Source organism: Saccoglossus kowalevskii, chromosome 9 (genome assembly GCF_978046115.1).
Source record: "Saccoglossus kowalevskii chromosome 9, keSacKowa6.1, whole genome shotgun sequence".
Classification (NCBI taxonomy): domain Eukaryota; kingdom Metazoa; phylum Hemichordata; class Enteropneusta; family Harrimaniidae; genus Saccoglossus; species Saccoglossus kowalevskii.
In genome coordinates this window covers 24,987,203-25,001,749 of record NC_140649.1, presented here as the reverse complement: position 1 = coordinate 25,001,749, position 14,547 = coordinate 24,987,203, and the positions used below count along the sequence as shown (strand labels likewise).

The 14,547-nt window shown below is 36.4% G+C and overlaps 1 protein-coding gene across 4 annotated transcripts in view; it reads right to left on the bottom strand.

Annotated features, from left to right (window-relative positions):
- LOC100375627 (A disintegrin and metalloproteinase with thrombospondin motifs 6) overlaps positions 1 to 14,547 on the bottom strand; it is a 65,380-nt gene that overhangs the window by 49,824 nt on the left and 1,009 nt on the right. The window contains exons 2-3 of one of the 4 annotated variants that reach the window (XM_085503330.1): positions 11,937 to 12,073; positions 9,344 to 9,448 (exon numbers count right to left, since the gene is read on the bottom strand). The exons of 1 other annotated variant lie outside the window; for it this stretch is intronic. The gene's annotated coding sequence lies outside the window, so the exon portion shown is untranslated. The remainder of the gene's footprint in view (positions 1 to 9,343; positions 9,449 to 11,936; positions 12,074 to 14,547) is intronic. 2 more of the 4 variants (XM_085503332.1, XM_085503333.1) reach the window with 2 other exon arrangements.

Genomic DNA, 14,547 nt, shown 5'->3' with positions numbered 1-14,547 from the left:
TTATCAGAGGTACATTACTTGGGGTTTGCAACTCGCATAGTACTGTATGGTGACATCATGTCAAGATCCCATTCAAGTCTCTTCTCGTAGATAGCGAGACTGAGGCTACGACCTTCTGACATGATATATATCAATGTTCAAGGTTTGTAATGAAAAAATAAAACTTTTCTTGTCACTATCATAGTGAAAAATGTAATACATCGAAAATGTAAAGGAAATATAGTTCTCGTAATCCGTCATATCGTGGGCAGCTATTTTGATCCACCTGGACATCCCAGTATCCTAGTTACCTTGGGCATGCGCATTCGCATTTTTCTGAGTTGGAACGCTTATGCGAGAGCGAGATTGTGACGGGATCTTGGTATCATGTCACCGTAGTTGCAAACCCCAAGTAATGTACCTCTGCAGTTATTTATGACAATTTATTTCTTCCTGAGCTTGTAGAACACAGTGTAAGAAATGGTGGGCCAGCAAAGATATTGCACAGGGAGCTTTTGTTTTCTACACTTTCCATAAAACCAAGATAATTATATGAATGTACATTTCTTAAATGTTCACTACAAATAATTGTAATTTTTTATATGATTGCTTGTGAAATGGAATAATAACTTTCATATTGTTATGATCCTGACCAGTGTGTTAATAATATATTTCTCTAAATAGCTGAATGATATTCTGTAAAACTTGGATTAAATGTTATTTCTTGGTTATTAGTGAATATTTTTTATTTCTGATATTACATATTGTCCATTCACATGATTTTGCATCTGTTCAGAATTGCTGATAAAAGTCACCGAACAAATTTTGAGCAATTTTGAGCAATAGCACTAGAGTAAAATATAAACGTGCCTTTGCATTCTCCATGAATTTCATAACTTGCTATGATCATGGTAAAGAGAAAACCTGTACTTACTTTCAACACTTAGCTGGAGTCCGATCGAAAACGTCTCTCAAAAAATACTTTTACATCATTTTTCCGATTATTTTTTCAGCCCGTAACGATAGAATCAGTCAATTTAGAACTAACATGTATGCTTTTGTCACAATTTTACTGAAAAGACAAGTTTTTCATTGCTCATGAATATTAATTTATGCAAATGAGACGATTATTTCAACCAATCGTGTCATGCAACCCCCCCCCCCCCCCCCTGGATAACTGCCTCAGCTCAAAGATTGTTATGTAATACAGGGGAATGTGAAGGGAATGTATTGTAATGTTACCTCTGTGTAATTTACAATATATCTGCATTAACCTTCACTGTGAAGGAAGACTTAAATGACTGGTAAAAACAAGGCTGGTCAAATTCTGCGAAATAGTAGTTAGAATTTCCAAATACGCAATCTACACATTGTGAGATATCAAAATATGGATGATAAACAGCAAGTGATATTCCAGAGATGTAGTTGGAATTGAAGCAAAGGAGTGACCTATTAATCCATGAAACATACTCACACATATCCGTACATGTACAAAAAAGAAAATTACATAATGGATCCTTATGATCATCATGGTATCTCCCTCGTCTTTAAAACTAGGTCAAACTCTTTAGATCTTGAAGGTAACAAAATGGGATGGAAAAATTACAGGGGTAATGGAATTTGTGGAGTCTGCAATCAGGGCAAAGAAGACATTTACCACTTTCTTTATCTTTGTACGTCATCTAATCATATTAGAAAGGAATTTTATTCAGCATTAGAAACCTCACTGAGAAACAATGTTGAATCTTCATCACTAATGAATAGTTTTCTTTCAGGGGGGTTGAATTATAGGTTCAATTTCCTTTTTGGTGATACACTATGGAACATAAATGAAAATGTGGGAAATACCTCATCAGCTTTAATTAGGAAATATGTAACTGATTTATGGCAATATAGAAAAGAAATGATGAATGTAATTTAAATATATGTATTACTGTTTTCATGCTGCCGATACAAAGGTTGAATAAACATTATTATTATTATTATTATTATATCATCCTGTCTTATTGTATGTGGGCAAAGCTGTCATGCACACAATCGGAAAAATATGTTATTACTGTAAATAATTATGAACAATAAAACTGAAAATAAAAACTATGAACAATTAATAAGGAAAATATGTGATTTGCTATGCAGTTTCCAGAAAATTATTACAAGTCCCAGAAGTGCATACGAGTCGTCAAAACGTACAGTTTGGTGACAGAACCCAAATGAGAAGTCTGGAGTCACGGCGAATACTCACTCTCCAGCGAGTCACCTCTCTAAAACGTCATTACTGCGCCAATGACATTGAATTTTGCTCTTCCATAAAGCAGCAGTTTCCATCTTCAAATAATCATACCCTGGCGAAGCATGTCTATTGTTTCACAACGACTGTTCCAGGGGTTTTTTGTCTTCCCAATTTCTCAAGATAAACGTCCCAGGGTTGTTTTGTGTACTAGACGGACTTGTTTATTGGCAGCATTTCTTGTATTAATTTCCATTGCACAAAAAAAGAATTAGCAAATACTGTTACTGAAGCACAGAATTTGCATGAATTTTTCTCCCCGGCCATTCACGCAAACTGCAAACGAAGTCTTTTTTCTCATCCATAGTTGTTGACACTTTGCAACCGCCTTGATGGATGTATTTTGACCCCGGATTCTGACCTTGCGTTCCGGGTACATGTACTGCCCTTTCATACTAGTTCAATTTCCTTTCATTATTTCATCCAAATGTCATGATATTTAATATTTAAAACCCACCTTTATTTCACAGTCACTTTAGTTTTCACTTTTCTAAAATTATTTTATTGATCAAAAGACTTTCCACTCCCATCATGCAATCCACCATCGTACCTCCGAAAACACAGAGGCGATCGCCAGCATATCTACAAATAACCTCGCTCTCAGGAGCTGAGGAATAACATGGCTAGTCTAGCAATCTGATTGGCTGTGATCCCGCTTGAAACCTGGGTCGTCGTCAGTTTCGTGAGTCAACGTAAATGCAAAAGAAACTATAAACATTGTATGTTTTTTTTCACTTTTTTGGCTTCGTTCATGTAAATAGCGCATGATCGCTATTACCACTAGTTCGTTGAAATTACTAGCAAACCTCATGTTTTTAGAATTACAAAAACCCGACTTATCGTCATTCTTTATAACAGTTCTATAATCCTAACGACGTTGAGAGAATTTTTGGAAATTTGAGCATAGCAACGTGAAATAAACAACGATTATGCAGTGTATTTCTAGTACAAGCGTGGTAATAAATGAGGGTATAACCTCAGAGTAGATTACGCATGTGGATTGCTTGTGCACAGAATAATGCGTCTGAAGTTTTAGGATAATAGTACGAATAAATAAAAAACTTTGAAAGGACTCCCGTGGGCTGAAGGTATTAGAGACATTAAGCACACATAAGAAATACTGTATTTACTCCATTAGAAGCACATCCCTAATACACATAAAGCAAAAATTATATTTATTGCATGAAAAATCATTGAATTAGACTATTATTACAGTTATGCATATTAATGAGGTCACGTGAACTCATTTATACAAGGTCGGTAATTAATATACATATGATTTCAACCCTGAATTATGAGACCTGTGGATTATCCAAAAGCACCTTTGTACCAAGTTTCATTGAAATTTGATGAGTGGCACTCAAGAGATTTGTAGAACACATATCAATTGCCATACATATACAAATTAGGTAATCAGTAGGCACATACTGCTCTAAACGAGGGACTGTGTCTAAACTAAACATGTACTGTATATGGGTTCCCAGAGCACATATGTATCAAGTTTCATTGAAATGTGATAAGTAGTTAAGATAATGGAGACATGCTAAAAATTGGCTAATTAATATGCAAATTAGGTGATTAAAATGCATAGTTTTCAATAAAAATACCAGGTTTGTGCATTATCCCAGATCATCTATGTATCACTCATGTTTCATTGAAATCTGTTGAATAAGTGAAAATGCTCAAAGGGGAAACTTTCAATCCCAGGGATTGCACTAAAGAATCATGTGACACTATTGTTTATGTTTTTTACAAAGTTAATCTATCTTTTGTTATCCCTTGTCATTTTAATCCAAAAAGTTAATTTGATGTGAGATTAGGCTTAACTGGAAGTGCCCCTTTAAAAATAGCAAATTAATAAGCAAATTAGTTTGTTAAAGGCCCAGGTATACTATAAATACGCTCCTAAACAATAGGGGTCATTTCCTTGCTTGTCACGCTGTAGTAAACAGCTCCAGCCAAGCTCCGGTAAAAACGTGTTTTCTCGAACTTACAGGTCGATTATGTCGTGCCAAAGTGGATGCATGTGACTATGAATATCACAGTAGTGACTGTGTGTAATATTTATGACAATAAATTGTGTACGAGCTGAGATTTTGGCGGATAAAAGTAAAGAACATGAACCGGGGAAAGGGATGCGCGACTAATCTTGAATAATTACTACTGTCAATCAAAGTCATGTGATGTTGGACCGCTGAAACAGGATGCATCATAGGCTACGCAAGTGATTAACACCATGCATTAGAATAGCCACACTTTCAATTCACACTTGCCCGGGGCAAGTGAATTGGGCCTTTAATGAGCCCGAATTTCAACCCAGAACTTATTATTCCAGAAAATCTCTATACCGAATTTAATTAAAATCTGAAGATTGGTTCTTGAGATATCAGTGGAACAGACACTGACAAAATCACACACACATACATACACATATATGCACACATACAGCAAAGACTATCATTGCGTGGTTCGCACACGGGAGCCAACAAAATACGGGATATGAGACATACAGGTGTGAACTGATCACAGGAAATCCGGTCACCATCCTTCAATGAACCAACATAAAGAACTTTGGAGGAATATTTACCCTCTTGTTTGCCTAGCTCAGTATATGGGTCCATCCTTTTTTTTATAACAATGCGTCTGTGAGACTATTCGGAGGACGAAATATGTGTCTGGATAGGGTTTGGATGTACCAGTTTTGTGAGAATATAATGTTTACTAACATAACGCGACGCGCTCCACACACTCGACTCGCACAACAATGAGCGGGTATGTGCCATTTCAGTCAAATGAAAAAGTAAGCAAATGTATTTGTGAGGTGCACAAACATCATCACGAGAGCAGCGCTGTCCACTGCGTATTCACAATCGGATCATCAATTTGAGTGTGACGTATTTCAAACAAGTAGTGTCAATTGTACGGTAATGCCCGAGCAAAGGTTAGGCAATTGTGACCAATTTGAGATCACTATGAAAACAAGTGACCCGAGGTGGCCAGGATGACAATGCCTTCGTCTTGTAAGTATGGCTAAACATGGTCGACGTATTGAAAATCTAATAAACGTTTTTACAGTCAGCAGGAACATCGTGCGATCGATTGAGAATGACACAATCAACGTCGTTTAAAATGAATACAATAATAATAAGAAGAAGAACAACAACAACAACGTCATTTGAGTTTTATGATTGTCATAATAAAATTATTTTTTAAAACGTAAAGCACTGTTAACCATTTTGATAAAATTCGTGAGGATCTGATTACAAACCGAACCGATCATAATAAAATTAATTTTAAAGCTTAAAGCACTGTGACCATTTCGATAAAATCTGTGAGAATCTGATTACAAACCGAACCGACCTGCATATTTAAGTCGTTAGCGTATCTACGAACGATTTCGAAAATAAAAACAACATATTCTTTTGTTTTTATTTGCGAACATCGATTGGACGCGCCACCTCGCCCAATTCGACGTGCGCTTGCATCACACATAACTTAAGTCCTAGTTATGAGAAAGCGCGTATACACTACGAATAGGCGTGACCAGGTTAATATGAACGAGTAACGGTATCGGGCAACAGCACTGGATCTCCTCATAGCAATCAGAGTTGAAAAAGAGAACTTCTTAAAAACGAAACGCCCTCACCGCCCTGCATCGAAAGCAATTTATTATATGCAGCATCCCGGAGGGTAAGGGGTAGTTCCATGAAAAACGATAAGTGATGTACCACCAGCCCAGATACTTCCCTCTTCAATACTCAGACAATTTTGTGAAACTCACAGGATGGTCCTTTTTTGACATGAATTATATGTGCAATTTTCTGCCAGATTTAATGATTTGTATGGCTTGGAAACAACTTTTCAAGCATTTTTTGAGCTTTATATATTTAGAGTTCCAGTAATGAAAACGGTACAATCATAAATGCGATACCAACGATGAGGACGTGGTTCAAAGAGTTAACCTACCGGGATTACAGTACATGTACTTTGGTTGAAATACAAACCGGGATTCAGTTCTTGACTTTCTTAATTAACCCCGTCAGACCTGGGTCATGTAGAGACATGAGTAGCCATGCGACATAAATGGAATGAATACCCATTGTGATATGCAGACTACAATAACCATGACGAGAATTTAGACGCCGAACAGAGGTCGCGAACTACATCTATACTCCGACCTAGAAAGTCCGATAGTCACGGTCATTGAAGGCCGTTGGTCAAGGTCTATTATTTGTCAACGTGTCTGTCGTATTCATGGAAGCAAGTCAATTAATGATCGAGATTCAGATGAAAGTGAGATTCGTCATTAAAACACGCGCCTTCGAATTAAGTGTACACGTTTTGTATACGTGGTATGAGCCCGTGTGTACAAAATACGACCTGTCATTTACGGTTCTTCAGCGTAATACGCAAATGAACCAAACGACGGTTGAGGTAACGTTTCAGGCGGCCGGTCTCGTCGCGTAATGAGTTGAGCTTCGTGTTATAAATTCATAATTGAACCGACGAATGGAAAACCAGGATCAGTGGCGTCCAGTTTATGCACTGATTGGCAGCAAGTTCATTGATACGCGCCTCTGTGAACTCTGTGTGGATGGGTGGATGAACTCCTGCCGACTGGTGAAGGAACTACTTTACAGCACGTTACAAGATATAGTTGATGCGATAAATAGAGCCAACCAAGCCAAGATTACGCGCTGGGTGAGCAAGTGTAACATGGTTGTAGTATACAAGATATGTTATTACATAATTGAAGTTACCATGGTTACCATTTACTTGCGTATAAATAGCTCTATTCACAAATGGCTACAGGGCAAATCTACTTAGCCAATCTGAGAAGCTACGCCAACATACTACCAGCTAAATGTTGAATAAATCTATGAATATCGACGTTTTCTTGATTTACGTTCGTACAAGTATAGAACGAAACGGAAGCTTTCATAACACGATGGGTAATTTGACTGCTAAACACGGGCATACTAACCAGTGTTAAAGTCATCACCGTAAATACATTATCATTTTGGTATCATGAATTCCTCACGATCATGGTCCTTAAAATTCTTTGTTTTCTTCGTTCCTTGTACTTTTCATTTCAATCAAAATAACAGTAAATAGAAACTTACGGACTAGCTATTGTTGTAAGTTATTGCTCGGTCGTTAACTTCTTGCACTTTTACGTTTAAAGGCATCTTCGCTCAGTAGTTTCCACTTGAGAACACAGTGGAAATGCGGATGAATGATTCTGATGCGCTCGGGACGATGAACACTCGGTATTCAAACGATTGGCAATACCGGGCGAGTATGGAGACGATAACATTGTCCAAGCATACAAAACACTGAAATGTCACTGTTACCAACCTAAAACTAACAAAATAGAATTGTCATCAATACAATAACCGGGACAATACAGACAAGATTTTATGTCGTGTGACGAGCAAGTCCCGTGATGAAATGACGTACATGGGAACGACGATTGCGGCATAAACCAGTTCAATTCATCTGAGTTTAATAACCAAAGAGCATGGACGATGTGACAAAAAGCACGGAAAGGTACAACACCCGGAAGGCCTTTATTCTGGGAAGCGGGACGATAGCGGCCGATAGCATAGTACCCGAGTCCCACACTGGGAGAATCACGGGCGTTCGTTGCCAGAAGTTTATTATGTTTACGTAATCCCAGTCCAGTCATTACAGCTCCCTGGTCCAGTGAACACTTGAACGTTTTACTTTACTTTCGACGGTAACTTATTATCTTCAGATGTCTTGCGTACATGGCGACTTAATATTCCATACTACCAACAATCCTCTGTAGACCCATTACTACGTCTCAACCGCGACTTAAAAATCAACACATCGCACAGTTCAACTTACCTTCGCAACCCGCACGATATAGTGAATGTCCTTTTGACAGTTCAGAGACACGTCACAAAAAAACAACAGTTTTCCTTGCTTGGGTGAGCGAGAAAATTCCCCCCGACTTGAATGAATACAATCAAGCGAGCCATCATGTCATGTTAAAATACCTCACTGAATAATAACATATCTTCCTCTGTGAGGATGTCGACCCAGACTAAAGCCATTAGAGACTTTTACGTCTCAGAGATCTCATGTGTGGTCTCTCATGCTACTACAGACTGAATACTAATTACGTGGAAAAACTCTCCCAATTTCTAAAAGCACGTGACTGGTGAAGAAAATTATTTTATCCTACGATCAACGTAGTCACAAAATTAACAACGAATGCGGGAGTAAAGTTAAAAGTGAATGCGCAAGTTCAGCAGTCACGAAAACACACAGTGCTACTTAATACTCACTGAGCAGGCTACCGTAACAGCATAAGCGAAAGAGACGAAAGGTACGCAGGTATAAAGGCCGTCTTGGCGACTTCGACGAACATGACGACAGAAATTGGTTTCTATGATTACATATATATTTATAATAGTATATTTATGACAGGACGTCAGCAAATATCATATATCTATATATAAATGAATGATATATTACAACTCAGCGTGCAAGTGGAATTGATCGAACTTTACCCAGACAAAAAACAGCTTTACCCTTTTCATGTCCGCTTTGGAGTTGTAACTTTCGCGCAGCGTCCGAAATCGCACTTCATTGCACTATAAAGTACTCTCTCATGCACAGCTAACAACGGACATACATAACGGGAAATAACGCTGTCAAACATCAAGAGTACCTTGATCCATGGAGGTATACCTCCATGCTTGATCAAATGCATGTTCAGATAAGCAGTTATTGTTAATTAATTAGTATTTTCAGCAAAACAAGTATTCTTTGAATGGAACCTTATAAATAAAAGAGCGTACTTGGATACATTGCAACAACATACACTCTATATAACCATAGATCTTAGAAAAGAAAAGTCAGCTAGTATTTTCTAAGAACACAACAATTTCAGCAGTCAGACATTCAAAGGTGATTCAATCATGTGAATTAATAAACACTCAAAACAAAAATATAAAATGACTAGCTGTCTATTAAAACTATTCACATGGTGAGAAACTGTCACAGTTCTTACAATAACAATATTCACATGTATAATAAACGACCTACTTTTTTAACACCCCCCTCCCCCTCTATAGAATAGCTCCCTTTATAGGTCAGTTGAGATAATACATCTTTTCGCATTCTTCAAAGAATTCCATATTAGCTTGATTGCTGGAATCAAACACAGGAAAACAACTTTTACTCTCCAGCGGGAATGTTTCAAATTCGTCTCTCCATTCATGGTGTTCATGCTTCATTTAATGATTTAATTTATTTCTATATTTCTCACCTTATGTTGGATGACCTAAATGTTGAGGGCATTAATAACAGTTCACAATAAATAAAAATAAAATAATTTCCGGTACAATTGTTCCGGCAACCCACAATTTTAATAAGCGTTGCTAAAAGCGAACAAGCACGTGGAACATGGTTCGGTGACCTATTGTGACATTATGGTTTAATAGTGCACTAGTATGCTGGTGGTGGTATCAGCAGTGGAAAATACAATTCACTCACGACTCAACATTCAACACTCCAAATTCGTTATTTTTACAATTACTCGTACCTTACTAACTCAATAATTACGACATCTTTCAAAATGACTAACAAGTGTAGCTCAAAAAAACTGCTGCCAAAAAATGATATTTTTAACAGTAATTAAATTGATATAGTAAGAACACAAAATATAAAATTAAACATAATAATTGTATATTAATGAGAATGGCTGAGACATAAATTTTTTTTTTCAATGTTATGACTTTTTTTTTAGGATCATCAATTTTTTATTATAACAAAAATTATTATATGTGTAGCAAAATAATCAAATCACTTAATATGTAAAAATGTTGATAAATGAAGTGGAAAGTAAAAATTACGGCATTGCTTGGCAACACATTATATCATACACAGACTGAACCAGAAAATCCACAGGTGTTCTTCTAATCACTCTTTAGGCCACACCGACTTAATTTTATGGATGACATCCGTGCGCGCATTAGTTTTCGCCTGTTCTCAAAAAAAAAAAAAAAAAATCTCATACAACGAGTTTCTACAGATCATTTTTCTGTCTGGAACTTGCCAACTCATATTGTCGCAAAACGCCGGCTTTTCGTAAAACTCGTTTTGGACTACCTCAAAACGTGTCAGTTTTTATGTCGTAAATGATCTTCTGCACATGCGTACTGTGTTGCCGGGAATTCCAGCATGGCGACCATGCCACCAAAATACGTGAGCATAAAAGTTCAGAGGAGAAACGGAGGGATTGTTGTAGACTGGTACGCAATTGACGTCGGCCAGGGAGATGTGACGTTTACACAGCTATAAGGACATATCCCGCGATGCAACGATGAGAGAAATGGGATAGGAGTGGAGGTGTATGGTGGCCTAGGGATGTGATAGCTGAGAAGGAAGAAAAGACCTATTGTTGAAGAGATCGATGTGTGGGGTGTAGAGGAGTGCAAGAGATCTTTTTTTCTTTTTTTTTTGATACTTGAGGTTGAGATCCCTAGACATGAGACACTAGACATACTTGCAGGGTTAACATGTAGGCTTCATTTCACCTGACAACTCAGTTAAAGCTAACCCGAGGTGTGTAGAGAGGAGCAAGCAAGGACATTTCTGTATCATTGCAATGTTTTGTTAGTTATTGTCATAAAGTAGTGATATGTACATTCCGCCTTGACTTGTACTGAAAATGGTGTTCATGCTGTACCTTGAATGCAGTGTTTCTGACTGAAGGTACTTCATGACTACATGTACTAGAGCTTGTCTGAAATGGTTATACCTGTGACAGTAATACAGTACGAGATGTGTATATCAACATGTGCCTCCTACAAATAAAGACTTGTTGTTGTTTTTTTGATACACTGTGTTCTGTGGTTCAATTCGTAATACCAGCTCTGCAGTCCTGTGGTTTTAGCAGCATTTTTTTTTTTTTTGGCAGGTTTTTTTTTTTTTTCGCCCTCTCGCATTAGTTTTGGGGACTCCAGAGGATGTCATCCATAAAATTAAATCAGTGTGGCCTTTTATAAAAAAAAAAAACAACCTTCAAATATATAGTTTTATGACTCAAATAAAAGTAAAACTAAAGATCTGACATATGTACAAGATTAATTTCTGTTCTCCAGATTGTCAGGTATGCACACAGTTGCTGGGAAGCCGTTGAGACAAGAATTTTTATAATACATATAAATTTTTACTTTTATTAATAATAAAATAAAATAGTATGGCTAACAACCAGCAAAGCAGTATTCCTAAAAATAGGGATTATTTCAAAACTAACAAGAAACTCCTGTTACCGTAAAATCTGTATTAGAAGCCGCATCCCTAATAGAAGCCGCACCAATTCTTTTTGAATAATTGAGACCCAAAAATTCATTATTTCTCATATGTGTAGATGCTCTAATAGACGCCGCATCCCCTCTGTTGCATTGTACCATTTTAATAGAAACCGCGGCTTTTAATACAAATTTTATAGTACGAGTATCAATGACAACATTCCTGACAAATCTACCAATCAATTTTCTGTCAGCAAATCAAGTCTAAATATTGAAAGAAAATCTCCTAATCAGAAGATTTTTATTCTGTTCAAAGGTGATTTTTTTTTTCAATATTGCTAACCAACTCTCAGAATGTACATATGCAGTTGGGCTGTTCTAACCTTTTCACCACTCAAGTTTCTCCTTTTCATCACAAAATAGTCCCATTTATATTCTTGCACTTTCCTTCAGAAAATTCAGACAAAAATAGTCAAATTTTGTCTGTTGGCTTCAAAATTAGGCTTCATTTCCAGAAATACTGAAGAAGAAGAGAAGAAAGTGCAGAAAAATTTGGGTGTGAAAGTCTGGTTGTGAAAAGGCAAAATACGAACTTGACATCATAAATTGCACATCCTTGGATGGTCAAAAAATTTCTCTGTATTGAGTGATTGTCTCATTATCAGGATCTACCTACCATTGTCTTCAAATTTAGAGTCTCCTCATAGACTATAGTTTGTATAAACCGCATATGAACTGTACGAATCTGTCAACTTCATACTTGAGTATATACTATGTACTTGATTTGTGAAACTTGCAAGTTTGTAATTTTTTTTGCTGTGTGCTAAAAACCCACCATTCTTATTTTTACTAACCTGATACTTGTGTGTACTTATACCACTTTTGGTCATGTGACCCGTTGTTAAGGGAAGTGATTTAGTTTTGTAAATTCACACTTCTTTATGCTAATTGTAAACCGACAAGACTACTGTAAAATCTGTATTAAAAGCCGCAGCTTCTATTAAAATGGTACAATGCAACAGAGGGAATGTGGCTACTATTAGAGCATCTACACATATGAGAAATGATGAATTTTTGGTTCTCAATTATTCAATTATTGACATTATAGACTCGTTATTCATAAATAATTGTCACCTTAATTTCACTTGTCAAATGTTCTCAGGTAAACAGACTGCATTGTGGGTGAATTACAATATTGTGAATCTGCACGGAATCTTCTATGGGAAGATTGTAACTATGCACAAAAATAATATACCTACATGATGAGACAAACCCCTGGGACTATTGACCCTTAGATGGTAAAGTTGATCTTTGTCACTTCTTTAAAAAAAAAATAATCACAAAAATGATGATCAAGTCCTGTATGTTTAATTGTTTCAAAATTAAGGTATAATTTATAGAAAAATACTGTAGAATACTTTATTTTCGATTTGATTTAATTTTCGCTATTTTCGCTGAAGGAATGATTCAGTGAAAATAAAATCCAGCAAATATACCTTTTTTCCTATATTTTACATTCAACTTGTCAAAAATCAGTGAAAATAAATTCCATACAAAGCACCAAAAATGCCTTTTCAGCGAAAATGAATTCAAGCTAAAATGTAGTATTTTACAGTACATAATAATGCGCAAATGATGAATCAACATTTTGGTGGTAAATATAATGTGTAAAATGTTAAATAGTTAAAGCGGGAGGGTCGTCACCTGCACACGCGCGGGAATCGAGTCTCAAGCGACGATAACAACACACGCTAAAATGCAAAGGCTCATGGGTAGACGCTTGTTTGTACACAATGACACGCTATGGCCATCTGATGCATACGCAGGTGACGACTCCCCCGCTTTAAACAAGACAGGACAGTGAAACATTTGTATCGGAGCTAATGACTGCAGACAGAATACAGACAATTACCCAGGATGTGCAAAAAGAATAGTTTGATAGTAATATTGATGATCTTAAACGCTGTAATAATGGTAGCCATTACCCGTCAGTAAATATGCAAGGAAGCAAATAATTTTGATACAATTCCTGGTGGTCCAACTTTAATGAAAATACTATATTTGCTTTTTCAGTGGTGCATGCATTTAAGAAAATAACAGAGTATGTCTTTGGTCAAAATAAGATCAGGAGGTAGAGGTGGGGTGGGGGTGACCTGGATCTATGAAAATCTATCTTTAGCATATTATTCTCATATTCCTGTAAAGTAATGTTTTTAATTTACCAAATAGTGTTTTTTGTTACTAGTTAATTACAGCTTTTCATTGGGATTCTTCTAATCTATTCTCGGGGACATCCATCATGTTGAAAACAAAGGCAACTCTCAGAAAACTGTGCTTTGGGATAGTTGTTTTAGAGTTTCCTGAACAGTGTAACAAGATTACTCCTACAGGTGCAACATATATCAATTTGATTACCCGGACTCAGGATTGCTTCATAGTTGAGCTTGAGTTGTTTTCTCAACTGCAGCTTGCGCAAAGCCCGTAGAAATACGTGGTACAGTGGTATGCGTCTTAGCAACATAGAACGTTCGGAAACACACAAATAGGTAATGGACGTTACCAAATAGCTTCTACGGATAATGAAAGAGTGAATTTTTTTTTTTTTTTTTTGTATCGCAATAAAGATAGGTTCTCCTAGGATCGATGCTTTCTAAAATTTCATTAAAAACATTCATGCTTTTATGAAATTCACTGTAATCTGAAACAATGTTTTTATACTTATTTGACTGTAGCTTAATATAGTTTATTTTATAATATGAGATAGAAGGTTTAAGAGTACATACACATGCTGTACATTTATTTCTACAATAAAGAGGTATTTTCAGTAGTTAAAAGTAACAGTGTATATATACTCTGTTCAGTATACTGTCTGTGTTCAATTCAAGAGCCAATGATTCAGGTTAATGTTCTCTGTGTCCGAAATGGTTAATTAATAAAAATCATTCTTTAAATAGTTTCGATGGCATTGTATCACCCATTTTTTTTTATTCAAAC